This window comes from Schistocerca piceifrons, chromosome 8, assembly GCF_021461385.2.
Source record: "Schistocerca piceifrons isolate TAMUIC-IGC-003096 chromosome 8, iqSchPice1.1, whole genome shotgun sequence".
Taxonomy (NCBI): domain Eukaryota; kingdom Metazoa; phylum Arthropoda; class Insecta; order Orthoptera; family Acrididae; genus Schistocerca; species Schistocerca piceifrons.
This window is the reverse complement of record NC_060145.1, coordinates 141,107,156-141,130,745: the sequence shown is the minus strand read 5'-3', so window position 1 is coordinate 141,130,745 and position 23,590 is coordinate 141,107,156. Positions and strand designations below refer to the sequence as shown.

The following is a 23,590-nucleotide window of genomic DNA, read 5'->3' as shown; positions in this document are numbered from 1 at the left end:
GACGGCAAACCCTGTGAGTTGTGAAACGACGACGTCGTGTGCAGAATACGAGAAACACTTCCTAAGACGCAGACTTTCTTACGATTTTTTAGCAATTACATTCCTTGATCACAACGGCAATGCTTTTTCGGGCCACACGCGCAACCTTCGCGATATAAAAATCGCATCTCCCCGGCGGGGAATCGAACCCCGGTCTCCCGCGTGACATGCGGGGATACTAACCACTATACTACCGAGGAACACGCAGTCCTTGTCTACAGTGCACGCACATTTATGGTTCTCATGTACGCGATACATCTCAAACCTAGCGTCCCGATGCTTCCATAGTCAGCTGCTACGAAATAAAAGTATGCCCCAGGTGAGGCTCGAACTCACAACCCCGGCATTGCTCACGGCTACTGCCTTATAAGTACCGTGCGCTAACCAATTGCGCCACTGGGGCTACAGCACAGTGCTTACAGTTAGCGGTATTCACTTTGATGCCAACCTGTTGTGGCTACAGACCCGTCATACGACCGTCACCTGCGGCCATACTGCGACGTTAGCACCTGTCTACGAATGCTTCATACGATTCTTGTTTTATATGCTACACTTACAAGCATGTCAACCGCTTGTCATCACCGAAAAAATGCAAAAAAACGGCCGCCTTGCATTCCGCTACCTGTCCATCAGCGACGGCAGATCTGTGGCAAGCTCTAAGCTGTGCAGGCGCTCCGTGGCCGAGCAGCAGGAGGAGAGATGCCTTCCTTGGTGGCAGCTCCCTGCAGAGTGCCGAAGACCAGAGTGGCCGCGCCGCCGTTGTCAGTGGATGACATGCAATTGTCGAGCCACGGAGAACACGTTGCTTTGCGATGTGCACCCGCCTCGTAGCAGAAAACGCGAACAGTGGCCCTGTGGCGCAACGGATAACGCGTCTGACTACGGATCAGAAGATTCCAGGTTCGAATCCTGGCAGGGTCGGCATTTTGTTAGTTGCGGGCGCGTAGCTAGGCAGTGCATTCGAATGTCTCCACCTTCGTGGAGTGCAATGTTAATCCTGAGCATCTCGCAGCTGCATCTCGAGACGATCGCGGTAAATATCGCTTCGTGCAAGCGTCAGCGTAGCGTCAGTGCTACGCAGTTAATTAAACGGTAGGCGACGCAGACAACGCTTTTCCAAGTGTCCCATGTCACGCACCGAAGAGCGCGCATCTGTCCGCACAGCAGAGTGGCGCAGTGGAAGCGTGCTGGGCCCATAACCCAGAGGTCCGTGGATCGAAACCACGCTCTGCTAAAATTATTCTTTTTCTTGGGTGCTTCGAGCTCGATCATTAATCCTGGGGTGCGCTGATTCAGCGTCGACGGCAAACCCTGTGAGTTGTGAAACGACGACGTCGTGTGCAGAATACGAGAAACACTTCCTAAGACGCAGACTTTCTTACGATTTTTTAGCAATTACATTCCTTGATCACAACGGTAATGCTTTTTCGGGCCACATGTGCAACCTTCGCGATATAAAAATCGCACCTCCCCGGCGGGGAATCGAACCCCGGTCTCCCGCGTGACAGGCGGGGATACTAACCACTATACTACCGAGGAACACGCAGTCGTTGACTACAGTGCACGCACATTTATGGTCTCTCAGGTACGTGATGCATCTCAAATCTAGCGTCCCGATGCTTCCATAGTCAGCTGCTACGAAATAAAAGTATGCCCCAGGTGAGGCTCGAACTCACAACCCCGGCATTGCTCACGGCTACTGCCTTATAAGTACCGTGCGCTAACCAATTGCGCCACTGGGGCTACAGCACAGTGCTTACAGTTAGCGGTATTCACTTTGATGCCAACCTGTTGTGGCTACAGACCCGTCATACGAATGTCACCTGCGGCCATACTGCGACGTTAGCACCTGTCTACGAATGCTTCATACGATTCTTGTTTTATATGCTACACTTACAAGCATGTCAACCGCTTGTCATCACCGAAAAAATGCAAAAAAACGGCCGCCTTGCATTCCGCTACCTGTCCATCAGCGACGGCAGATCTGTGGCAAGCTCTAAGCTGTGCAGGCGCTCCGTGGCCGAGCAGCAGGAGGAGAGATGCCTTCCTTGGTGGCAGCTCCCTGCAGAGTGCCGAAGACCAGAGTGGCCGCGCCGCCGTTGTCAGTGGATGACATGCAATTGCCGAGCCACGGAGAACACGTTGCTTTGCGATGTGCACCCGCCTCGTAGCACAAAACGCGAACAGTGGCCCTGTGGCGCAACGGATAACGCGTCTGACTACGGATCAGAAGATTCCAGGTTCGAATCCTGGCAGGGTCGGCATTTGGTTAGTTGCGGGCGCGTAGCTAGGCAGTGCATTCGAATGTCTCCACCTTCGTGGAGTGCAATGTTAATCCTGAGCATCTCGCAGCTGCATCTCGAGACGATCGCGGTAAATATCGCTTCGTGCAAGCGTCAGCGTAGCGTCAGTCGAGCAAAGTCGAGACAAGTCAAGCTGGCAGATGCTACGCAGTTAATTAAACGGTAGGCGACGCAGACAACGCTTTTCCAAGTGTCCCATGTCACGCACCGAAGAGCGCGCATCTGTCCGCACAGCAGAGTGGCGCAGTGGAAGCGTGCTGGGCCCATAACCCAGAGGTCCGTGGATCGAAACCACGCTCTGCTAAAATTATTCTTTTTCTTGGGTGCTTCGAGCTCGATCATTAATCCTGGGGTGCGCTGATTCAGCGTCGACGGCAAACCCTGTGAGTTGTGAAACGACGACGTCGTGTGCAGAATACGAGAAACACTTCCTAAGACGCAGACTTTCTTACGATTTTTTAGCAATTACATTCCTTGATCACAACGGCAATGCTTTTTCGGGCCACACGCGCAACCTTCGCGATATAAAAATCGCATCTCCCCGGCGGGGAATCGAACCCCGGTCTCCCGCGTGACAGGCGGGGATACTAACCACTATACTACCGAGGAACACGCAGTCCTTGTCTACAGTGCACGCACATTTATGGTTCTCATGTACGCGATACATCTCAAACCTAGCGTCCCGATGCTTCCATAGTCAGCTGCTACGAAATAAAAGTATGCCCCAGGTGAGGCTCGAACTTACAACCCCGGCATTGCTCACGGCTACTGCCTTATAAGTACCGTGCGCTAACCAATTGCGCCACTGGGGCTACAGCACAGTGCTTACAGTTAGCGGTATTCACTTTGATGCCAACCTGTTGTGGCTACAGACCCGTCATACGACCGTCACCTGCGGCCATACTGCGACGTTAGCACCTGTCTACGAATGCTTCATACGATTCTTGTTTTATATGCTACACTTACAAGCATGTCAACCGCTTGTCATCACCGAAAAAATGCAAAAAAACGGCCGCCTTGCATTCCGCTACCTGTCCATCAGCGACGGCAGATCTGTGGCAAGCTCTAAGCTGTGCAGGCGCTCCGTGGCCGAGCAGCAGGAGGAGAGATGCCTTCCTTGGTGGCAGCTCCCTGCAGAGTGCCGAAGACCAGAGTGGCCGCGCCGCCGTTGTCAGTGGATGACATGCAATTGTCGAGCCACGGAGAACACGTTGCTTTGCGATGTGCACCCGCCTCGTAGCACAAAACGCGAACAGTGGCCCTGTGGCGCAACGGATAACGCGTCTGACTACGGATCAGAAGATTCCAGGTTCGAATCCTGGCAGGGTCGGCATTTTGTTAGTTGCGGGCGCGTAGCTAGGCAGTGCATTCGAATGTCTCCACCTTCGTGGAGTGCAATGTTAATCCTGAGCATCTCGCAGCTGCATCTCGAGACGATCGCGGTAAATATCGCTTCGTGCAAGCGTCAGCGTAGCGTCAGTCGAGCAAAGTCGAGACAAGTCAAGCTGGCAGATGCTACGCAGTTAATTAAACGGTAGGCGACGCAGACAACGCTTTTCCAAGTGTCCCATGTCACGCACCGAAGAGCGCGCATCTGTCCGCACAGCAGAGTGGCGCAGTGGAAGCGTGCTGGGCTCATAACCCAGAGGTCCGTGGATCGAAACCACGCTCTGCTAAAATTATTCTTTTTCTTGGGTGCTTCGAGCTCGATCATTAATCCTGGGGTGCGCTGATTCAGCGTCGACGGCAAACCCTGTGAGTTGTGAAACGACGACGTCGTGTGCAGAATACGAGAAACACTTCCTAAGACGCAGACTTTCTTACGATTTTTTAGCAATTACATTCCTTGATCACAACGGTAATGCTTTTTCGGGCCACACGCGCAACCTTCGCGATATAAAAATCGCATCTCCCCGGCGGGGAATCGAACCCCGGTCTCCCGCGTGACAGGCGGGGATACTAACCACTATACTACCGAGGAACACGCAGTCCTTGTCTACAGTGCACGCACATTTATGGTTCTCATGTACGCGATACATCTCAAACCTAGCGTCCCGCTGCTTCCATAGTCAGCTGCTACGAAATAGAAGTATGCACCAGGTGAGGCTCGAACTCACAACCCCGGCATTGCTCACGGCTACTGCCTTATAAGTACCGTGCGCTAACCAATTGCGCCACTGGGGCTACAGCACAGTGCTTACAGTTAGCGGTATTCACTTTGATGCCAACCTGTTGTGGCTACAGACCCGTCATACGACCGTCACCTGCGGCCATACTGCGACGTTAGCACCTGTCTACGAATGCTTCATACGATTCTTGTTTTATATGCTACACTTACAAGCATGTCAACCGCTTGTCATCACCGAAAAAATGCAAAAAAACGGCCGCCTTGCATTCCGCTACCTGTCCATCAGCGACGGCAGATCTGTGGCAAGCTCTAAGCTGTGCAGGCGCTCCGTGGCCGAGCAGCAGGAGGAGAGATGCCTTCCTTGGTGGCAGCTCCCTGCAGAGTGCCGAAGACCAGAGTGGCCGCGCCGCCGTTGTCAGTGGATGACATGCAATTGTCGAGCCACGGAGAACACGTTGCTTTGCGATGTGCACCCGCCTCGTAGCACAAAACGCGAACAGTGGCCCTGTGGCGCAACGGATAACGCGTCTGACTACGGATCAGAAGATTCCAGGTTCGAATCCTGGCAGGGTCGGCATTTTGTTAGTTGCGGGCGCGTAGCTAGGCAGTGCATTCGAATGTCTCCACCTTCGTGGAGTGCAATGTTAATCCTGAGCATCTCGCAGCTGCATCTCGAGACGATCGCGGTAAATATCGCTTCGTGCAAGCGTCAGCGTAGCGTCAGTCGAGCAAAGTCGAGACAAGTCAAGCTGGCAGATGCTACGCAGTTAATTAAACGGTAGGCGACGCAGACAACGCTTTTCCAAGTGTCCCATGTCACGCACCGAAGAGCGCGCATCTGTCCGCACAGCAGAGTGGCGCAGTGGAAGCGTGCTGGGCCCATAACCCAGAGGTCCGTGGATCGAAACCACGCTCTGCTAAAATTATTCTTTTTCTTGGGTGCTTCGAGCTCGATCATTAATCCTGGGGTGCGCTGATTCAGCGTCGACGGCAAACCCTGTGAGTTGTGAAACGACGACGTTGTGTGCAGAATACGAGAAACACTTCCTAAGACGCAGACTTTCTTACGATTTTTTAGCAATTACATTCCTTGATCACAACGGTAATGCTTTTTCGGGCCACATGTGCAACCTTCGCGATATAAAAATCGCACCTCCCCGGCGGGGAATCGAACCCCGGTCTCCCGCGTGACAGGCGGGGATACTAACCTCTATACTACCGAGGAACACGCAGTCGTTGACTACAGTGCACGCACATTTATGGACTCTCAGGTACGTGATGCATCTCAAATCTAGCGTCCCGATGCTTCCATAGTCAGCTGCTACGAAATAAAAGTATGCCCCAGGTGAGGCTCGAACTCACAACCCCGGCATTGCTCACGGCTACTGCCTTATAAGTACCGTGCGCTAACCAATTGCGCCACTGGGGCTACAGCACAGTGCTTACAGTTAGCGGTATTCACTTTGATGCCAACCTGTTGTGGCTACAGACCCGTCATACGACCGTCACCTGCGGCCATACTGCGACGTTAGCACCTGTCTACGAATGCTTCATACGATTCTTGTTTTATATGCTACACTTACAAGCATGTCAACCGCTTGTCATCACCGAAAAAATGCAAAAAAACGGCCGCCTTGCATTCCGCTACCTGTCCATCAGCGACGGCAGATCTGTGGCAAGCTCTAAGCTGTGCAGGCGCTCCGTGGCCGAGCAGCAGGAGGAGAGATGCCTTCCTTGGTGGCAGCTCCCTGCAGAGTGCCGAAGACCAGAGTGGCCGCGCCGCCGTTGTCAGTGGATGACATGCAATTGCCGAGCCACGGAGAACACGTTGCTTTGCGATGTGCACCCGCCTCGTAGCAGAAAACGCGAACAGTGGCCCTGTGGCGCAACGGATAACGCGTCTGACTACGGATCAGAAGATTCCAGGTTCGAATCCTGGCAGGGTCGGCATTTTGTTAGTTGCGGGCGCGTAGCTAGGCAGTGCATTCGAATGTCTCCACCTTCGTGGAGTGCAATGTTAATCCTGAGCATCTCGCAGCTGCATCTCGAGACGATCGCGGTAAATATCGCTTCGTGCAAGCGTCAGCGTAGCGTCAGTCGAGCAAAGTCGAGACAAGTCAAGCTGGCAGATGCTACGCAGTTAATTAAACGGTAGGCGACGCAGACAACGCTTTTCCAAGTGTCCCATGTCACGCACCGAAGAGCGCGCATCTGTCCGCACAGCAGAGTGGCGCAGTGGAAGCGTGCTGGGCCCATAACCCAGAGGTCCGTGGATCGAAACCACGCTCTGCTAAAATTATTCTTTTTCTTGGGTGCTTCGAGCTCGATCATTAATCCTGGGGTGCGCTGATTCAGCGTCGACGGCAAACCCTGTGAGTTGTGAAACGACGACGTCGTGTGCAGAATACGAGAAACACTTCCTAAGACGCAGACTTTCTTACGATTTTTTAGCAATTACATTCCTTGATCACAACGGCAATGCTTTTTCGGGCCACACGCGCAACCTTCGCGATATAAAAATCGCATCTCCCCGGCGGGGAATCGAACCCCGGTCTCCCGCGTGACAGGCGGGGATACTAACCACTATACTACCGAGGAACACGCAGTCCTTCTCTACAGTGCACGCACATTTATGGTTCTCATGTACGCGATACATCTCAAACCTAGCGTCCCGCTGCTTCCATAGTCAGCTGCTACGAAATAGAAGTATGCCCCAGGTGAGGCTCGAACTCACAACCCCGGCATTGCTCACGGCTACTGCCTTATAAGTACCGTGCGCTAACCAATTGCGCCACTGGGGCTACAGCACAGTGCTTACAGTTAGCGGTATTCACTTTGATGCCAACCTGTTGTGGCTACAGACCCGTCATACGACCGTCACCTGCGGCCATACTGCGACGTTAGCACCTGTCTACGAATGCTTCATACGATTCTTGTTTTATATGCTACACTTACAAGCATGTCAACCGCTTGTCATCACCGAAAAAATGCAAAAAAACGGCCGCCTTGCATTCCGCTACCTGTCCATCAGCGACGGCAGATCTGTGGCAAGCTCTAAGCTGTGCAGGCGCTCCGTGGCCGAGCAGCAGGAGGAGAGATGCCTTCCTTGGTGGCAGCTCCCTGCAGAGTGCCGAAGACCAGAGTGGCCGCGCCGCCGTTGTCAGTGGATGACATGCAATTGTCGAGCCACGGAGAACACGTTGCTTTGCGATGTGCACCCGCCTCGTAGCACAAAACGCGAACAGTGGCCCTGTGGCGCAACGGATAACGCGTCTGACTACGGATCAGAAGATTCCAGGTTCGAATCCTGGCAGGGTCGGCATTTTGTTAGTTGCGGGCGCGTAGCTAGGCAGTGCATTCGAATGTCTCCACCTTCGTGGAGTGCAATGTTAATCCTGAGCATCTCGCAGCTGCATCTCGAGACGATCGCGGTAAATATCGCTTCGTGCAAGCGTCAGCGTAGCGTCAGTCGAGCAAAGTCGAGACAAGTCAAGCTGGCAGATGCTACGCAGTTAATTAAACGGTAGGCGACGCAGACAACGCTTTTCCAAGTGTCCCATGTCACGCACCGAAGAGCGCGCATCTGTCCGCACAGCAGAGTGGCGCAGTGGAAGCGTGCTGGGCCCATAACCCAGAGGTCCGTGGATCGAAACCACGCTCTGCTAAAATTATTCTTTTTCTTGGGTGCTTCGAGCTCGATCATTAATCCTGGGGTGCGCTGATTCAGCGTCGACGGCAAACCCTGTGAGTTGTGAAACGACGACGTTGTGTGCAGAATACGAGAAACACTTCCTAAGACGCAGACTTTCTTACGATTTTTTAGCAATTACATTCCTTGATCACAACGGTAATGCTTTTTCGGGCCACATGTGCAACCTTCGCGATATAAAAATCGCACCTCCCCGGCGGGGAATCGAACCCCGGTCTCCCGCGTGACAGGCGGGGATACTAACCTCTATACTACCGAGGAACACGCAGTCGTTGACTACAGTGCACGCACATTTATGGACTCTCAGGTACGTGATGCATCTCAAATCTAGCGTCCCGATGCTTCCATAGTCAGCTGCTACGAAATAAAAGTATGCCCCAGGTGAGGCTCGAACTCACAACCCCGGCATTGCTCACGGCTACTGCCTTATAAGTACCGTGCGCTAACCAATTGCGCCACTGGGGCTACAGCAGAGTGCTTACAGTTAGCGGTATTCACTTTGATGCCAACCTGTTGTGGCTACAGACCCGTCATACGACCGTCACCTGCGGCCATACTGCGACGTTAGCACCTGTCTACGAATGCTTCATACGATTCTTGTTTTATATGCTACACTTACAAGCATGTCAACCGCTTGTCATCACCGAAAAAATGCAAAAAAACGGCCGCCTTGCATTCCGCTACCTGTCCATCAGCGACGGCAGATCTGTGGCAAGCTCTAAGCTGTGCAGGCGCTCCGTGGCCGAGCAGCAGGAGGAGAGATGCCTTCCTTGGTGGCAGCTCCCTGCAGAGTGCCGAAGACCAGAGTGGCCGCGCCGCCGTTGTCAGTGGATGACATGCAATTGCCGAGCCACGGAGAACACGTTGCTTTGCGATGTGCACCCGCCTCGTAGCAGAAAACGCGAACAGTGGCCCTGTGGCGCAACGGATAACGCGTCTGACTACGGATCAGAAGATTCCAGGTTCGAATCCTGGCAGGGTCGGCATTTTGTTAGTTGCGGGCGCGTAGCTAGGCAGTGCATTCGAATGTCTCCACCTTCGTGGAGTGCAATGTTAATCCTGAGCATCTCGCAGCTGCATCTCGAGACGATCGCGGTAAATATCGCTTCGTGCAAGCGTCAGCGTAGCGTCAGTCGAGCAAAGTCGAGACAAGTCAAGCTGGCAGATGCTACGCAGTTAATTAAACGGTAGGCGACGCAGACAACGCTTTTCCAAGTGTCCCATGTCACGCACCGAAGAGCGCGCATCTGTCCGCACAGCAGAGTGGCGCAGTGGAAGCGTGCTGGGCCCATAACCCAGAGGTCCGTGGATCGAAACCACGCTCTGCTAAAATTATTCTTTTTCTTGGGTGCTTCGAGCTCGATCATTAATCCTGGGGTGCGCTGATTCAGCGTCGACGGCAAACCCTGTGAGTTGTGAAACGACGACGTCGTGTGCAGAATACGAGAAACACTTCCTAAGACGCAGACTTTCTTACGATTTTTTAGCAATTACATTCCTTGATCACAACGGCAATGCTTTTTCGGGCCACACGCGCAACCTTCGCGATATAAAAATCGCATCTCCCCGGCGGGGAATCGAACCCCGGTCTCCCGCGTGACAGGCGGGGATACTAACCACTATACTACCGAGGAACACGCAGTCCTTGTCTACAGTGCACGCACATTTATGGTTCTCATGTACGCGATACATCTCAAACCTAGCGTCCCGCTGCTTCCATAGTCAGCTGCTACGAAATAGAAGTATGCCCCAGGTGAGGCTCGAACTCACAACCCCGGCATTGCTCACGGCTACTGCCTTATAAGTACCGTGCGCTAACCAATTGCGCCACTGGGGCTACAGCACAGTGCTTACAGTTAGCGGTATTCACTTTGATGCCAACCTGTTGTGGCTACAGACCCGTCATACGACCGTCACCTGCGGCCATACTGCGACGTTAGCACCTGTCTACGAATGCTTCATACGATTCTTGTTTTATATGCTACACTTACAAGCATGTCAACCGCTTGTCATCACCGAAAAAATGCAAAAAAACGGCCGCCTTGCATTCCGCTACCTGTCCATCAGCGACGGCAGATCTGTGGCAAGCTCTAAGCTGTGCAGGCGCTCCGTGGCCGAGCAGCAGGAGGAGAGATGCCTTCCTTGGTGGCAGCTCCCTGCAGAGTGCCGAAGACCAGAGTGGCCGCGCCGCCGTTGTCAGTGGATGACATGCAATTGCCGAGCCACGGAGAACACGTTGCTTTGCGATGTGCACCCGCCTCGTAGCAGAAAACGCGAACAGTGGCCCTGTGGCGCAACGGATAACGCGTCTGACTACGGATCAGAAGATTCCAGGTTCGAATCCTGGCAGGGTCGGCATTTTGTTAGTTGCGGGCGCGTAGCTAGGCAGTGCATTCGAATGTCTCCACCTTCGTGGAGTGCAATGTTAATCCTGAGCATCTCGCAGCTGCATCTCGAGACGATCGCGGTAAATATCGCTTCGTGCAAGCGTCAGCGTAGCGTCAGTCGAGCAAAGTCGAGACAAGTCAAGCTGGCAGATGCTACGCAGTTAATTAAACGGTAGGCGACGCAGACAACGCTTTTCCAAGTGTCCCATGTCACGCACCGAAGAGCGCGCATCTGTCCGCACAGCAGAGTGGCGCAGTGGAAGCGTGCTGGGCCCATAACCCAGAGGTCCGTGGATCGAAACCACGCTCTGCTAAAATTATTCTTTTTCTTGGGTGCTTCGAGCTCGATCATTAATCCTGGGGTGCGCTGATTCAGCGTCGACGGCAAACCCTGTGAGTTGTGAAACGACGACGTCGTGTGCAGAATACGAGAAACACTTCCTAAGACGCAGACTTTCTTACGATTTTTTAGCAATTACATTCCTTGATCACAACGGTAATGCTTTTTCGGGCCACACGCGCAACCTTCGCGATATAAAAATCGCATCTCCCCGGCGGGGAATCGAACCCCGGTCTCCCGCGTGACAGGCGGGGATACTAACCACTATACTACCGAGGAACACGCAGTCCTTGTCTACAGTGCACGCACATTTATGGTTCTCATGTACGCGATACATCTCAAACCTAGCGTCCCGCTGCTTCCATAGTCAGCTGCTACGAAATAGAAGTATGCCCCAGGTGAGGCTCGAACTCACAACCCCGGCATTGCTCACGGCTACTGCCTTATAAGTACCGTGCGCTAACCAATTGCGCCACTGGGGCTACAGCACAGTGCTTACAGTTAGCGGTATTCACTTTGATGCCAACCTGTTGTGGCTACAGACCCGTCATACGACCGTCACCTGCGGCCATACTGCGACGTTAGCACCTGTCTACGAATGCTTCATACGATTCTTGTTTTATATGCTACACTTACAAGCATGTCAACCGCTTGTCATCACCGAAAAAATGCAAAAAAACGGCCGCCTTGCATTCCGCTACCTGTCCATCAGCGACGGCAGATCTGTGGCAAGCTCTAAGCTGTGCAGGCGCTCCGTGGCCGAGCAGCAGGAGGAGAGATGCCTTCCTTGGTGGCAGCTCCCTGCAGAGTGCCGAAGACCAGAGTGGCCGCGCCGCCGTTGTCAGTGGATGACATGCAATTGTCGAGCCACGGAGAACACGTTGCTTTGCGATGTGCACCCGCCTCGTAGCACAAAACGCGAACAGTGGCCCTGTGGCGCAACGGATAACGCGTCTGACTACGGATCAGAAGATTCCAGGTTCGAATCCTGGCAGGGTCGGCATTTTGTTAGTTGCGGGCGCGTAGCTAGGCAGTGCATTCGAATGTCTCCACCTTCGTGGAGTGCAATGTTAATCCTGAGCATCTCGCAGCTGCATCTCGAGACGATCGCGGTAAATATCGCTTCGTGCAAGCGTCAGCGTAGCGTCAGTCGAGCAAAGTCGAGACAAGTCAAGCTGGCAGATGCTACGCAGTTAATTAAACGGTAGGCGACGCAGACAACGCTTTTCCAAGTGTCCCATGTCACGCACCGAAGAGCGCGCATCTGTCCGCACAGCAGAGTGGCGCAGTGGAAGCGTGCTGGGCCCATAACCCAGAGGTCCGTGGATCGAAACCACGCTCTGCTAAAATTATTCTTTTTCTTGGGTGCTTCGAGCTCGATCATTAATCCTGGGGTGCGCTGATTCAGCGTCGACGGCAAACCCTGTGAGTTGTGAAACGACGACGTTGTGTGCAGAATACGAGAAACACTTCCTAAGACGCAGACTTTCTTACGATTTTTTAGCAATTACATTCCTTGATCACAACGGCAATGCTTTTTCGGGCCACACGCGCAACCTTCGCGATATAAAAATCGCATCTCCCCGGCGGGGAATCGAACCCCGGTCTCCCGCGTGACAGGCGGGGATACTAACCACTATACTACCGAGGAACACGCAGTCCTTGTCTACAGTGCACGCACATTTATGGTTCTCATGTACGCGATACATCTCAAACCTAGCGTCCCGCTGCTTCCATAGTCAGCTGCTACGAAATAGAAGTATGCCCCAGGTGAGGCTCGAACTCACAACCCCGGCATTGCTCACGGCTACTGCCTTATAAGTACCGTGCGCTAACCAATTGCGCCACTGGGGCTACAGCACAGTGCTTACAGTTAGCGGTATTCACTTTGATGCCAACCTGTTGTGGCTACAGACCCGTCATACGACCGTCACCTGCGGCCATACTGCGACGTTAGCACCTGTCTACGAATGCTTCATACGATTCTTGTTTTATATGCTACACTTACAAGCATGTCAACCGCTTGTCATCACCGAAAAAATGCAAAAAAACGGCCGCCTTGCATTCCGCTACCTGTCCATCAGCGACGGCAGATCTGTGGCAAGCTCTAAGCTGTGCAGGCGCTCCGTGGCCGAGCAGCAGGAGGAGAGATGCCTTCCTTGGTGGCAGCTCCCTGCAGAGTGCCGAAGACCAGAGTGGCCGCGCCGCCGTTGTCAGTGGATGACATGCAATTGCCGAGCCACGGAGAACACGTTGCTTTGCGATGTGCACCCGCCTCGTAGCAGAAAACGCGAACAGTGGCCCTGTGGCGCAACGGATAACGCGTCTGACTACGGATCAGAAGATTCCAGGTTCGAATCCTGGCAGGGTCGGCATTTTGTTAGTTGCGGGCGCGTAGCTAGGCAGTGCATTCGAATGTCTCCACCTTCGTGGAGTGCAATGTTAATCCTGAGCATCTCGCAGCTGCATCTCGAGACGATCGCGGTAAATATCGCTTCGTGCAAGCGTCAGCGTAGCGTCAGTCGAGCAAAGTCGAGACAAGTCAAGCTGGCAGATGCTACGCAGTTAATTAAACGGTAGGCGACGCAGACAACGCTTTTCCAAGTGTCCCATGTCACGCACCGAAGAGCGCGCATCTGTCCGCACAGCAGAGTGGCGCAGTGGAAGCGTGCTGGGCCCATAACCCAGAGGTCCGTGGATCGAAACCACGCTCTGCTAAAATTATTCTTTTTCTTGGGTGCTTCGAGCTCGATCATTAATCCTGGGGTGCGCTGATTCAGCGTCGACGGCAAACCCTGTGAGTTGTGAAACGACGACGTCGTGTGCAGAATACGAGAAACACTTCCTAAGACGCAGACTTTCTTACGATTTTTTAGCAATTACATTCCTTGATCACAACGGTAATGCTTTTTCGGGCCACACGCGCAACCTTCGCGATATAAAAATCGCATCTCCCCGGCGGGGAATCGAACCCCGGTCTCCCGCGTGACAGGCGGGGATACTAACCACTATACTACCGAGGAACACGCAGTCCTTGTCTACAGTGCACGCACATTTATGGTTCTCATGTACGCGATACATCTCAAACCTAGCGTCCCGCTGCTTCCATAGTCAGCTGCTACGAAATAGAAGTATGCCCCAGGTGAGGCTCGAACTCACAACCCCGGCATTGCTCACGGCTACTGCCTTATAAGTACCGTGCGCTAACCAATTGCGCCACTGGGGCTACAGCACAGTGCTTACAGTTAGCGGTATTCACTTTGATGCCAACCTGTTGTGGCTACAGACCCGTCATACGACCGTCACCTGCGGCCATACTGCGACGTTAGCACCTGTCTACGAATGCTTCATACGATTCTTGTTTTATATGCTACACTTACAAGCATGTCAACCGCTTGTCATCACCGAAAAAATGCAAAAAAACGGCCGCCTTGCATTCCGCTACCTGTCCATCAGCGACGGCAGATCTGTGGCAAGCTCTAAGCTGTGCAGGCGCTCCGTGGCCGAGCAGCAGGAGGAGAGATGCCTTCCTTGGTGGCAGCTCCCTGCAGAGTGCCGAAGACCAGAGTGGCCGCGCCGCCGTTGTCAGTGGATGACATGCAATTGTCGAGCCACGGAGAACACGTTGCTTTGCGATGTGCACCCGCCTCGTAGCACAAAACGCGAACAGTGGCCCTGTGGCGCAACGGATAACGCGTCTGACTACGGATCAGAAGATTCCAGGTTCGAATCCTGGCAGGGTCGGCATTTTGTTAGTTGCGGGCGCGTAGCTAGGCAGTGCATTCGAATGTCTCCACCTTCGTGGAGTGCAATGTTAATCCTGAGCATCTCGCAGCTGCATCTCGAGACGATCGCGGTAAATATCGCTTCGTGCAAGCGTCAGCGTAGCGTCAGTCGAGCAAAGTCGAGACAAGTCAAGCTGGCAGATGCTACGCAGTTAATTAAACGGTAGGCGACGCAGACAACGCTTTTCCAAGTGTCCCATGTCACGCACCGAAGAGCGCGCATCTGTCCGCACAGCAGAGTGGCGCAGTGGAAGCGTGCTGGGCCCATAACCCAGAGGTCCGTGGATCGAAACCACGCTCTGCTAAAATTATTCTTTTTCTTGGGTGCTTCGAGCTCGATCATTAATCCTGGGGTGCGCTGATTCAGCGTCGACGGCAAACCCTGTGAGTTGTGAAACGACGACGTTGTGTGCAGAATACGAGAAACACTTCCTAAGACGCAGACTTTCTTACGATTTTTTAGCAATTACATTCCTTGATCACAACGGTAATGCTTTTTCGGGCCACATGTGCAACCTTCGCGATATAAAAATCGCACCTCCCCGGCGGGGAATCGAACCCCGGTCTCCCGCGTGACAGGCGGGGATACTAACCTCTATACTACCGAGGAACACGCAGTCGTTGACTACAGTGCACGCACATTTATGGACTCTCAGGTACGTGATGCATCTCAAATCTAGCGTCCTGATGCTTCCATAGTCAGCTGCTACGAAATAAAAGTATGCCCCAGGTGAGGCTCGAACTCACAACCCCGGCATTGCTCACGGCTACTGCCTTATAAGTACCGTGCGCTAACCAATTGCGCCACTGGGGCTACAGCAGAGTGCTTACAGTTAGCGGTATTCACTTTGATGCCAACCTGTTGTGGCTACAGACCCGTCATACGACCGTCACCTGCGGCCATACTGCGACGTTAGCACCTGTCTACGAATGCTTCATACGATTCTTGTTTTATATGCTACACTTACAAGCATGTCAACCGCTTGTCATCACCGAAAAAATGCAAAAAAACGGCCGCCTTGCATTCCGCTACCTGTCCATCAGCGACGGCAGATCTGTGGCAAGCTCTAAGCTGTGCAGGCGCTCCGTGGCCGAGCAGCAGGAGGAGAGATGCCTTCCTTGGTGGCAGCTCCCTGCAGAGTGCCGAAGACCAGAGTGGCCGCGCCGCCGTTGTCAGTGGATGACATGCAATTGCCGAGCCACGGAGAACACGTTGCTTTGCGATGTGCACCCGCCTCGTAGCAGAAAACGCGAACAGTGGCCCTGTGGCGCAACGGATAACGCGTCTGACTACGGATCAGAAGATTCCAGGTTCGAATCCTGGCAGGGTCGGCATTTTGTTAGTTGCGGGCGCGTAGCTAGGCAGTGCATTCGAATGTCTCCACCTTCGTGGAGTGCAATGTTAATCCTGAGCATCTCGCAGCTGCATCTCGAGACGATCGCGGTAAATATCGCTTCGTGCAAGCGTCAGCGTAGCGTCAGTCGAGCAAAGTCGAGACAAGTCAAGCTGGCAGATGCTACGCAGTTAATTAAACGGTAGGCGACGCAGACAACGCTTTTCCAAGTGTCCCATGTCACGCACCGAAGAGCGCGCATCTGTCCGCACAGCAGAGTGGCGCAGTGGAAGCGTGCTGGGCCCATAACCCAGAGGTCCGTGGATCGAAACCACGCTCTGCTAAAATTATTCTTTTTCTTGGGTGCTTCGAGCTCGATCATTAATCCTGGGGTGCGCTGATTCAGCGTCGACGGCAAACCCTGTGAGTTGTGAAACGACGACGTCGTGTGCAGAATACGAGAAACACTTCCTAAGACGCAGACTTTCTTACGATTTTTTAGCAATTACATTCCTTGATCACAACGGCAATGCTTTTTCGGGCCACACGCGCAACCTTCGCGATATAAAAATCGCATCTCCCCGGCGGGGAATCGAACCCCGGTCTCCCGCGTGACAGGCGGGGATACTAACCACTATACTACCGAGGAACACGCAGTCCTTGTCTACAGTGCACGCACATTTATGGTTCTCATGTACGCGATACATCTCAAACCTAGCGTCCCGCTGCTTCCATAGTCAGCTGCTACGAAATAGAAGTATGCCCCAGGTGAGGCTCGAACTCACAACCCCGGCATTGCTCACGGCTACTGCCTTATAAGTACCGTGCGCTAACCAATTGCGCCACTGGGGCTACAGCACAGTGCATACAGTTAGCGGTATTCACTTTGATGCCAACCTGTTGTGGCTACAGACCCGTCATACGACCGTCACCTGCGGCCATACTGCGACGTTAGCACCTGTCTACGAATGCTTCATACGATTCTTGTTTTATATGCTACACTTACAAGCATGTCAACCGCTTGTCATCACCGAAAAAATGCAAAAAAACGGCCGCCTTGCATTCCGCTACCTGTCCATCAGCGACGGCAGATCTGTGGCAAGCTCTAAGCTGTGCAGGCGCTCCGTGGCCGAGCAGCAGGAGGAGAGATGCCTTCCTTGGTGGCAGCTCCCTGCAGAGTGCCGAAGACCAGAGTGGCCGCGCCGCCGTTGTCAGTGGATGACATGCAATTGCCGAGCCACGGAGAACACGTTGCTTTGCGATGTGCACCCGCCTCGTAGCAGAAAACGCGAACAGTGGCCCTGTGGCGCAACGGATAACGCGTCTGACTACGGATCAGAAGATTCCAGGTTCGAATCCTGGCAGGGTCGGCATTTTGTTAGTTGCGGGCGCGTAGCTAGGCAGTGCATTCGAATGTCTCCACCTTCGTGGAGTGCAATGTTAATCCTGAGCATCTCGCAGCTGCATCTCGAGACGATCGCGGTAAATATCGCTTCGTGCAAGCGTCAGCGTAGCGTCAGTCGAGCAAAGTCGAGACAAGTCAAGCTGGCAGATGCTACGCAGTTAATTAAACGGTAGGCGACGCAGACAACGCTTTTCCAAGTGTCCCATGTCACGCACCGAAGAGCGCGCATCTGTCCGCACAGCAGAGTGGCGCAGTGGAAGCGTGCTGGGCCCATAACCCAGAGGTCCGTGGATCGAAACCACGCTCTGCTAAAATTATTCTTTTTCTTGGGTGCTTCGAGCTCGATCATTAATCCTGGGGTGCGCTGATTCAGCGTCGACGGCAAACCCTGTGAGTTGTGAAACGACGACGTCGTGTGCAGAATACGAGAAACACTTCCTAAGACGCAGACTTTCTTACGATTTTTTAGCAATTACATTCCTTGATCACAACGGTAATGCTTTTTCGGGCCACACGCGCAACCTTCGCGATATAAAAATCGCATCTCCCCGGCGGGGAATCGAACCCCGGTCTCCCGCGTGACAGGCGGGGATACTAACCACTATACTACCGAGGAACACGCAGTCCTTGTCTACAGTGCACGCACATTTATGGTTCTCATGTACGCGATACATCTCAAACCTAGCGTCCCGCTGCTTCCATAGTCAGCTGCTACGAAATAGAAGTATGCCCCAGGTGAGGCTCGAACTCACAACCCCGGCATTGCTCACGGCTACTGCCTTATAAGTACCGTGCGCTAACCAATTGCGCCACTGGGGCTACAGCACAGTGCTTACAGTTAGCGGTATTCACTTTGATGCCAACCTGTTGTGGCTACAGACCCGTCATACGACCGTCACCTGCGGCCATACTGCGACGTTAGCACCTGTCTACGAATGCTTCATACGATTCTTGTTTTATATGCTACACTTACAAGCATGTCAACCGCTTGTCATCACCGAAAAAATGCAAAAAAACGGCCGCCTTGCATTCCGCTACCTGTCCATCAGCGACGGCAGATCTGTGGCAAGCTCTAAGCTGTGCAGGCGCTCCGTGGCCGAGCAGCAGGAGGAGAGATGCCTTCCTTGGTGGCAGCTCCCTGCAGAGTGCCGAAGACCAGAGTGGCCGCGCCGCCGTTGTCAGTGGATGACATGCAATTGTCGAGCCACGGAGAACACGTTGCTTTGCGATGTGCACCCGCCTCGTAGCACAAAACGCGAACAGTGGCCCTGTGGCGCAACGGATAACGCGTCTGACTACGGATCAGAAGATTCCAGGTTCGAATCCTGGCAGGGTCGGCATTTTGTTAGTTGCGGGCGCGTAGCTAGGCAGTGCATTCGAATGTCTCCACCTTCGTGGAGTGCAATGTTAATCCTGAGCATCTCGCAGCTGCATCTCGAGACGATCGCGGTAAATATCGCTTCGTGCAAGCGTCAGCGTAGCGTCAGTCGAGCAAAGTCGAGACAAGTCAAGCTGGCAGATGCTACGCAGTTAATTAAACGGTAGGCGACGCAGACAACGCTTTTCCAAGTGTCCCATGTCACGCACCGAAGAGCGCGCATCTGTCCGCACAGCAGAGTGGCGCAGTGGAAGCGTGCTGGGCCCATAACCCAGAGGTCCGTGGATCGAAACCACGCTCTGCTAAAATTATTCTTTTTCTTGGGTGCTTCGAGCTCGATCATTAATCCTGGGGTGCGCTGATTCAGCGTCGACGGCAAACCCTGTGAGTTGTGAAACGACGACGTTGTGTGCAGAATACGAGAAACACTTCCTAAGACGCAGACTTTCTTACGATTTTTTAGCAATTACATTCCTTGATCACAACGGTAATGCTTTTTCGGGCCACATGTGCAACCTTCGCGATATAAAAATCGCACCTCCCCGGCGGGGAATCGAACCCCGGTCTCCCGCGTGACAGGCGGGGATACTAACCTCTATACTACCGAGGAACACGCAGTCGTTGACTACAGTGCACGCACATTTATGGACTCTCAGGTACGTGATGCATCTCAAATCTAGCGTCCTGATGCTTCCATAGTCAGCTGCTACGAAATAAAAGTATGCCCCAGGTGAGGCTCGAACTCACAACCCCGGCATTGCTCACGGCTACTGCCTTATAAGTACCGTGCGCTAACCAATTGCGCCACTGGGGCTACAGCAGAGTGCTTACAGTTAGCGGTATTCACTTTGATGCCAACCTGTTGTGGCTACAGACCCGTCATACGACCGTCACCTGCGGCCATACTGCGACGTTAGCACCTGTCTACGAATGCTTCATACGATTCTTGTTTTATATGCTACACTTACAAGCATGTCAACCGCTTGTCATCACCGAAAAAATGCAAAAAAACGGCCGCCTTGCATTCCGCTACCTGTCCATCAGCGACGGCAGATCTGTGGCAAGCTCTAAGCTGTGCAGGCGCTCCGTGGCCGAGCAGCAGGAGGAGAGATGCCTTCCTTGGTGGCAGCTCCCTGCAGAGTGCCGAAGACCAGAGTGGCCGCGCCGCCGTTGTCAGTGGATGACATGCAATTGCCGAGCCACGGAGAACACGTTGCTTTGCGATGTGCACCCGCCTCGTAGCAGAAAACGCGAACAGTGGCCCTGTGGCGCAACGGATAACGCGTCTGACTACGGATCAGAAGATTCCAGGTTCGAATCCTGGCAGGGTCGGCATTTTGTTAGTTGCGGGCGCGTAGCTAGGCAGTGCATTCGAATGTCTCCACCTTCGTGGAGTGCAATGTTAATCCTGAGCATCTCGCAGCTGCATCTCGAGACGATCGCGGTAAATATCGCTTCGTGCAAGCGTCAGCGTAGCGTCAGTCGAGCAAAGTCGAGACAAGTCAAGCTGGCAGATGCTACGCAGTTAATTAAACGGTAGGCGACGCAGACAACGCTTTTCCAAGTGTCCCATGTCACGCACCGAAGAGCGCGCATCTGTCCGCACAGCAGAGTGGCGCAGTGGAAGCGTGCTGGGCCCATAACCCAGAGGTCCGTGGATCGAAACCACGCTCTGCTAAAATTATTCTTTTTCTTGGGTGCTTCGAGCTCGATCATTAATCCTGGGGTGCGCTGATTCAGCGTCGACGGCAAACCCTGTGAGTTGTGAAACGACGACGTCGTGTGCAGAATACGAGAAACACTTCCTAAGACGCAGACTTTCTTACGATTTTTTAGCAATTACATTCCTTGATCACAACGGCAATGCTTTTTCGGGCCACACGCGCAACCTTCGCGATATAAAAATCGCATCTCCCCGGCGGGGAATCGAACCCCGGTCTCCCGCGTGACAGGCGGGGATACTAACCACTATACTACCGAGGAACACGCAGTCCTTGTCTACAGTGCACGCACATTTATGGTTCTCATGTACGCGATACATCTCAAACCTAGCGTCCCGCTGCTTCCATAGTCAGCTGCTACGAAATAGAAGTATGCCCCAGGTGAGGCTCGAACTCACAACCCCGGCATTGCTCACGGCTACTGCCTTATAAGTACCGTGCGCTAACCAATTGCGCCACTGGGGCTACAGCACAGTGCATACAGTTAGCGGTATTCACTTTGATGCCAACCTGTTGTGGCTACAGACCCGTCATACGACCGTCACCTGCGGCCATACTGCGACGTTAGCACCTGTCTACGAATGCTTCATACGATTCTTGTTTTATATGCTACACTTACAAGCATGTCAACCGCTTGTCATCACCGAAAAAATGCAAAAAAACGGCCGCCTTGCATTCCGCTACCTGTCCATCAGCGACGGCAGATCTGTGGCAAGCTCTAAGCTGTGCAGGCGCTCCGTGGCCGAGCAGCAGGAGGAGAGATGCCTTCCTTGGTGGCAGCTCCCTGCAGAGTGCCGAAGACCAGAGTGGCCGCGCCGCCGTTGTCAGTGGATGACATGCAATTGCCGAGCCACGGAGAACACGTTGCTTTGCGATGTGCACCCGCCTCGTAGCAGAAAACGCGAACAGTGGCCCTGTGGCGCAACGGATAACGCGTCTGACTACGGATCAGAAGATTCCAGGTTCGAATCCTGGCAGGGTCGGCATTTTGTTAGTTGCGGGCGCGTAGCTAGGCAGTGCATTCGAATGTCTCCACCTTCGTGGAGTGCAATGTTAATCCTGAGCATCTCGCAGCTGCATCTCGAGACGATCGCGGTAAATATCGCTTCGTGCAAGCGTCAGCGTAGCGTCAGTCGAGCAAAGTCGAGACAAGTCAAGCTGGCAGATGCTACGCAGTTAATTAAACGGTAGGCGACGCAGACAACGCTTTTCCAAGTGTCCCATGTCACGCACCGAAGAGCGCGCATCTGTCCGCACAGCAGAGTGGCGCAGTGGAAGCGTGCTGGGCCCATAACCCAGAGGTCCGTGGATCGAAACCACGCTCTGCTAAAATTATTCTTTTTCTTGGGTGCTTCGAGCTCGATCATTAATCCTGGGGTGCGCTGATTCAGCGTCGACGGCAAACCCTGTGAGTTGTGAAACGACGACGTCGTGTGCAGAATACGAGAAACACTTCCTAAGACGCAGACTTTCTTACGATTTTTTAGCAATTACATTCCTTGATCACAACGGTAATGCTTTTTCGGGCCACACGCGCAACCTTCGCGATATAAAAATCGCATCTCCCCGGCGGGGAATCGAACCCCGGTCTCCCGCGTGACAGGCGGGGATACTAACCACTATACTACCGAGGAACACGCAGTCCTTGTCTACAGTGCACGCACATTTATGGTTCTCATGTACGCGATACATCTCAAACCTAGCGTCCCGCTGCTTCCATAGTCAGCTGCTACGAAATAGAAGTATGCCCCAGGTGAGGCTCGAACTCACAACCCCGGCATTGCTCACGGCTACTGCCTTATAAGTACCGTGCGCTAACCAATTGCGCCACTGGGGCTACAGCACAGTGCTTACAGTTAGCGGTATTCACTTTGATGCCAACCTGTTGTGGCTACAGACCCGTCATACGACCGTCACCTGCGGCCATACTGCGACGTTAGCACCTGTCTACGAATGCTTCATACGATTCTTGTTTTATATGCTACACTTACAAGCATGTCAACCGCTTGTCATCACCGAAAAAATGCAAAAAAACGGCCGCCTTGCATTCCGCTACCTGTCCATCAGCGACGGCAGATCTGTGGCAAGCTCTAAGCTGTGCAGGCGCTCCGTGGCCGAGCAGCAGGAGGAGAGATGCCTTCCTTGGTGGCAGCTCCCTGCAGAGTGCCGAAGACCAGAGTGGCCGCGCCGCCGTTGTCAGTGGATGACATGCAATTGTCGAGCCACGGAGAACACGTTGCTTTGCGATGTGCACCCGCCTCGTAGCACAAAACGCGAACAGTGGCCCTGTGGCGCAACGGATAACGCGTCTGACTACGGATCAGAAGATTCCAGGTTCGAATCCTGGCAGGGTCGGCATTTTGTTAGTTGCGGGCGCGTAGCTAGGCAGTGCATTCGAATGTCTCCACCTTCGTGGAGTGCAATGTTAATCCTGAGCATCTCGCAGCTGCATCTCGAGACGATCGCGGTAAATATCGCTTCGTGCAAGCGTCAGCGTAGCGTCAGTCGAGCAAAGTCGAGACAAGTCAAGCTGGCAGATGCTACGCAGTTAATTAAACGGTAGGCGACGCAGACAACGCTTTTCCAAGTGTCCCATGTCACGCACCGAAGAGCGCGCATCTGTCCGCACAGCAGAGTGGCGCAGTGGAAGCGTGCTGGGCCCATAACCCAGAGGTCCGTGGATCGAAACCACGCTCTGCTAAAATTATTCTTTTTCTTGGGTGCTTCGAGCTCGATCATTAATCCTGGGGTGCGCTGATTCAGCGTCGACGGCAAACCCTGTGAGTTGTGAAACGACGACGTTGTGTGCAGAATACGAGAAACACTTCCTAAGACGCAGACTTTCTTACGATTTTTTAGCAATTACATTCCTTGATCACAACGGTAATGCTTTTTCGGGCCACATGTGCAACCTTCGCGATATAAAAATCGCACCTCCCCGGCGGGGAATCGAACCCCGGTCTCCCGCGTGACAGGCGGGGATACTAACCTCTATACTACCGAGGAACACGCAGTCGTTGACTACAGTGCACGCACATTTATGGACTCTCAGGTACGTGAT

General features: G+C 53.4%; 53 non-coding genes across 53 annotated transcripts; 18 read left to right on the top strand and 35 right to left on the bottom strand.

The window, feature by feature from the left end:
* Window positions 1-167: 167 nt before the first annotated feature.
* Window positions 168-239, bottom strand: Trnad-guc. Its single transcript has one exon. It is a non-coding gene; the product is annotated as a tRNA-Asp (tRNA).
* Window positions 240-350: 111 nt separating this feature from the next.
* Window positions 351-442, bottom strand: Trnai-uau. The gene is given in 2 exon segments: window positions 351-386; window positions 405-442. It is a non-coding gene; the product is annotated as a tRNA-Ile (tRNA).
* A 445-nt stretch (window positions 443-887) lies between these two features.
* On the top strand, window positions 888-960 carry Trnar-acg. Its single transcript has one exon. It is a non-coding gene; the product is annotated as a tRNA-Arg (tRNA).
* A 546-nt stretch (window positions 961-1,506) lies between these two features.
* On the bottom strand, window positions 1,507-1,578 carry Trnad-guc. Its single transcript has one exon. It is a non-coding gene; the product is annotated as a tRNA-Asp (tRNA).
* Window positions 1,579-1,690: 112 nt separating this feature from the next.
* Trnai-uau lies at window positions 1,691-1,782 on the bottom strand. Its single transcript is given in 2 exon segments — window positions 1,691-1,726; window positions 1,745-1,782. It is a non-coding gene; the product is annotated as a tRNA-Ile (tRNA).
* Window positions 1,783-2,227: 445 nt separating this feature from the next.
* On the top strand, window positions 2,228-2,300 carry Trnar-acg. Its single transcript has one exon. It is a non-coding gene; the product is annotated as a tRNA-Arg (tRNA).
* Window positions 2,301-2,879: 579 nt separating this feature from the next.
* Window positions 2,880-2,951, bottom strand: Trnad-guc. The gene has a single exon. It is a non-coding gene; the product is annotated as a tRNA-Asp (tRNA).
* A 111-nt stretch (window positions 2,952-3,062) lies between these two features.
* On the bottom strand, window positions 3,063-3,154 carry Trnai-uau. The gene is given in 2 exon segments: window positions 3,063-3,098; window positions 3,117-3,154. It is a non-coding gene; the product is annotated as a tRNA-Ile (tRNA).
* A 445-nt stretch (window positions 3,155-3,599) lies between these two features.
* On the top strand, window positions 3,600-3,672 carry Trnar-acg. The gene has a single exon. It is a non-coding gene; the product is annotated as a tRNA-Arg (tRNA).
* Window positions 3,673-3,946: 274 nt separating this feature from the next.
* On the top strand, window positions 3,947-4,018 carry Trnam-cau. Its single transcript has one exon. It is a non-coding gene; the product is annotated as a tRNA-Met (tRNA).
* A 233-nt stretch (window positions 4,019-4,251) lies between these two features.
* Window positions 4,252-4,323, bottom strand: Trnad-guc. Its single transcript has one exon. It is a non-coding gene; the product is annotated as a tRNA-Asp (tRNA).
* Window positions 4,324-4,434: 111 nt separating this feature from the next.
* On the bottom strand, window positions 4,435-4,526 carry Trnai-uau. The gene is given in 2 exon segments: window positions 4,435-4,470; window positions 4,489-4,526. It is a non-coding gene; the product is annotated as a tRNA-Ile (tRNA).
* A 445-nt stretch (window positions 4,527-4,971) lies between these two features.
* On the top strand, window positions 4,972-5,044 carry Trnar-acg. The gene has a single exon. It is a non-coding gene; the product is annotated as a tRNA-Arg (tRNA).
* A 579-nt stretch (window positions 5,045-5,623) lies between these two features.
* On the bottom strand, window positions 5,624-5,695 carry Trnad-guc. Its single transcript has one exon. It is a non-coding gene; the product is annotated as a tRNA-Asp (tRNA).
* Window positions 5,696-5,807: 112 nt separating this feature from the next.
* Window positions 5,808-5,899, bottom strand: Trnai-uau. The gene is given in 2 exon segments: window positions 5,808-5,843; window positions 5,862-5,899. It is a non-coding gene; the product is annotated as a tRNA-Ile (tRNA).
* A 445-nt stretch (window positions 5,900-6,344) lies between these two features.
* Trnar-acg lies at window positions 6,345-6,417 on the top strand. Its single transcript has one exon. It is a non-coding gene; the product is annotated as a tRNA-Arg (tRNA).
* Window positions 6,418-6,996: 579 nt separating this feature from the next.
* Window positions 6,997-7,068, bottom strand: Trnad-guc. The gene has a single exon. It is a non-coding gene; the product is annotated as a tRNA-Asp (tRNA).
* A 111-nt stretch (window positions 7,069-7,179) lies between these two features.
* On the bottom strand, window positions 7,180-7,271 carry Trnai-uau. The gene is given in 2 exon segments: window positions 7,180-7,215; window positions 7,234-7,271. It is a non-coding gene; the product is annotated as a tRNA-Ile (tRNA).
* Window positions 7,272-7,716: 445 nt separating this feature from the next.
* Window positions 7,717-7,789, top strand: Trnar-acg. The gene has a single exon. It is a non-coding gene; the product is annotated as a tRNA-Arg (tRNA).
* Window positions 7,790-8,368: 579 nt separating this feature from the next.
* Window positions 8,369-8,440, bottom strand: Trnad-guc. The gene has a single exon. It is a non-coding gene; the product is annotated as a tRNA-Asp (tRNA).
* Window positions 8,441-8,552: 112 nt separating this feature from the next.
* Trnai-uau lies at window positions 8,553-8,644 on the bottom strand. The gene is given in 2 exon segments: window positions 8,553-8,588; window positions 8,607-8,644. It is a non-coding gene; the product is annotated as a tRNA-Ile (tRNA).
* Window positions 8,645-9,089: 445 nt separating this feature from the next.
* On the top strand, window positions 9,090-9,162 carry Trnar-acg. The gene has a single exon. It is a non-coding gene; the product is annotated as a tRNA-Arg (tRNA).
* A 579-nt stretch (window positions 9,163-9,741) lies between these two features.
* Trnad-guc lies at window positions 9,742-9,813 on the bottom strand. The gene has a single exon. It is a non-coding gene; the product is annotated as a tRNA-Asp (tRNA).
* A 111-nt stretch (window positions 9,814-9,924) lies between these two features.
* On the bottom strand, window positions 9,925-10,016 carry Trnai-uau. The gene is given in 2 exon segments: window positions 9,925-9,960; window positions 9,979-10,016. It is a non-coding gene; the product is annotated as a tRNA-Ile (tRNA).
* Window positions 10,017-10,461: 445 nt separating this feature from the next.
* Window positions 10,462-10,534, top strand: Trnar-acg. The gene has a single exon. It is a non-coding gene; the product is annotated as a tRNA-Arg (tRNA).
* Window positions 10,535-11,113: 579 nt separating this feature from the next.
* On the bottom strand, window positions 11,114-11,185 carry Trnad-guc. Its single transcript has one exon. It is a non-coding gene; the product is annotated as a tRNA-Asp (tRNA).
* Window positions 11,186-11,296: 111 nt separating this feature from the next.
* On the bottom strand, window positions 11,297-11,388 carry Trnai-uau. The gene is given in 2 exon segments: window positions 11,297-11,332; window positions 11,351-11,388. It is a non-coding gene; the product is annotated as a tRNA-Ile (tRNA).
* A 445-nt stretch (window positions 11,389-11,833) lies between these two features.
* Trnar-acg lies at window positions 11,834-11,906 on the top strand. Its single transcript has one exon. It is a non-coding gene; the product is annotated as a tRNA-Arg (tRNA).
* Window positions 11,907-12,485: 579 nt separating this feature from the next.
* On the bottom strand, window positions 12,486-12,557 carry Trnad-guc. The gene has a single exon. It is a non-coding gene; the product is annotated as a tRNA-Asp (tRNA).
* Window positions 12,558-12,668: 111 nt separating this feature from the next.
* On the bottom strand, window positions 12,669-12,760 carry Trnai-uau. The gene is given in 2 exon segments: window positions 12,669-12,704; window positions 12,723-12,760. It is a non-coding gene; the product is annotated as a tRNA-Ile (tRNA).
* Window positions 12,761-13,205: 445 nt separating this feature from the next.
* Trnar-acg lies at window positions 13,206-13,278 on the top strand. Its single transcript has one exon. It is a non-coding gene; the product is annotated as a tRNA-Arg (tRNA).
* Window positions 13,279-13,857: 579 nt separating this feature from the next.
* Window positions 13,858-13,929, bottom strand: Trnad-guc. Its single transcript has one exon. It is a non-coding gene; the product is annotated as a tRNA-Asp (tRNA).
* Window positions 13,930-14,040: 111 nt separating this feature from the next.
* On the bottom strand, window positions 14,041-14,132 carry Trnai-uau. Its single transcript is given in 2 exon segments — window positions 14,041-14,076; window positions 14,095-14,132. It is a non-coding gene; the product is annotated as a tRNA-Ile (tRNA).
* Window positions 14,133-14,577: 445 nt separating this feature from the next.
* Window positions 14,578-14,650, top strand: Trnar-acg. The gene has a single exon. It is a non-coding gene; the product is annotated as a tRNA-Arg (tRNA).
* A 579-nt stretch (window positions 14,651-15,229) lies between these two features.
* Trnad-guc lies at window positions 15,230-15,301 on the bottom strand. The gene has a single exon. It is a non-coding gene; the product is annotated as a tRNA-Asp (tRNA).
* Window positions 15,302-15,413: 112 nt separating this feature from the next.
* Window positions 15,414-15,505, bottom strand: Trnai-uau. Its single transcript is given in 2 exon segments — window positions 15,414-15,449; window positions 15,468-15,505. It is a non-coding gene; the product is annotated as a tRNA-Ile (tRNA).
* A 445-nt stretch (window positions 15,506-15,950) lies between these two features.
* Window positions 15,951-16,023, top strand: Trnar-acg. Its single transcript has one exon. It is a non-coding gene; the product is annotated as a tRNA-Arg (tRNA).
* Window positions 16,024-16,602: 579 nt separating this feature from the next.
* Trnad-guc lies at window positions 16,603-16,674 on the bottom strand. Its single transcript has one exon. It is a non-coding gene; the product is annotated as a tRNA-Asp (tRNA).
* Window positions 16,675-16,785: 111 nt separating this feature from the next.
* Window positions 16,786-16,877, bottom strand: Trnai-uau. Its single transcript is given in 2 exon segments — window positions 16,786-16,821; window positions 16,840-16,877. It is a non-coding gene; the product is annotated as a tRNA-Ile (tRNA).
* Window positions 16,878-17,322: 445 nt separating this feature from the next.
* On the top strand, window positions 17,323-17,395 carry Trnar-acg. The gene has a single exon. It is a non-coding gene; the product is annotated as a tRNA-Arg (tRNA).
* Window positions 17,396-17,974: 579 nt separating this feature from the next.
* Trnad-guc lies at window positions 17,975-18,046 on the bottom strand. Its single transcript has one exon. It is a non-coding gene; the product is annotated as a tRNA-Asp (tRNA).
* Window positions 18,047-18,157: 111 nt separating this feature from the next.
* On the bottom strand, window positions 18,158-18,249 carry Trnai-uau. Its single transcript is given in 2 exon segments — window positions 18,158-18,193; window positions 18,212-18,249. It is a non-coding gene; the product is annotated as a tRNA-Ile (tRNA).
* A 445-nt stretch (window positions 18,250-18,694) lies between these two features.
* On the top strand, window positions 18,695-18,767 carry Trnar-acg. The gene has a single exon. It is a non-coding gene; the product is annotated as a tRNA-Arg (tRNA).
* A 579-nt stretch (window positions 18,768-19,346) lies between these two features.
* Window positions 19,347-19,418, bottom strand: Trnad-guc. Its single transcript has one exon. It is a non-coding gene; the product is annotated as a tRNA-Asp (tRNA).
* A 112-nt stretch (window positions 19,419-19,530) lies between these two features.
* Trnai-uau lies at window positions 19,531-19,622 on the bottom strand. Its single transcript is given in 2 exon segments — window positions 19,531-19,566; window positions 19,585-19,622. It is a non-coding gene; the product is annotated as a tRNA-Ile (tRNA).
* A 445-nt stretch (window positions 19,623-20,067) lies between these two features.
* Window positions 20,068-20,140, top strand: Trnar-acg. Its single transcript has one exon. It is a non-coding gene; the product is annotated as a tRNA-Arg (tRNA).
* A 579-nt stretch (window positions 20,141-20,719) lies between these two features.
* On the bottom strand, window positions 20,720-20,791 carry Trnad-guc. The gene has a single exon. It is a non-coding gene; the product is annotated as a tRNA-Asp (tRNA).
* Window positions 20,792-20,902: 111 nt separating this feature from the next.
* Window positions 20,903-20,994, bottom strand: Trnai-uau. Its single transcript is given in 2 exon segments — window positions 20,903-20,938; window positions 20,957-20,994. It is a non-coding gene; the product is annotated as a tRNA-Ile (tRNA).
* A 445-nt stretch (window positions 20,995-21,439) lies between these two features.
* Trnar-acg lies at window positions 21,440-21,512 on the top strand. Its single transcript has one exon. It is a non-coding gene; the product is annotated as a tRNA-Arg (tRNA).
* Window positions 21,513-22,091: 579 nt separating this feature from the next.
* Trnad-guc lies at window positions 22,092-22,163 on the bottom strand. Its single transcript has one exon. It is a non-coding gene; the product is annotated as a tRNA-Asp (tRNA).
* A 111-nt stretch (window positions 22,164-22,274) lies between these two features.
* On the bottom strand, window positions 22,275-22,366 carry Trnai-uau. Its single transcript is given in 2 exon segments — window positions 22,275-22,310; window positions 22,329-22,366. It is a non-coding gene; the product is annotated as a tRNA-Ile (tRNA).
* Window positions 22,367-22,811: 445 nt separating this feature from the next.
* Window positions 22,812-22,884, top strand: Trnar-acg. The gene has a single exon. It is a non-coding gene; the product is annotated as a tRNA-Arg (tRNA).
* Window positions 22,885-23,463: 579 nt separating this feature from the next.
* Window positions 23,464-23,535, bottom strand: Trnad-guc. Its single transcript has one exon. It is a non-coding gene; the product is annotated as a tRNA-Asp (tRNA).
* Window positions 23,536-23,590: the final 55 nt, after the last annotated feature.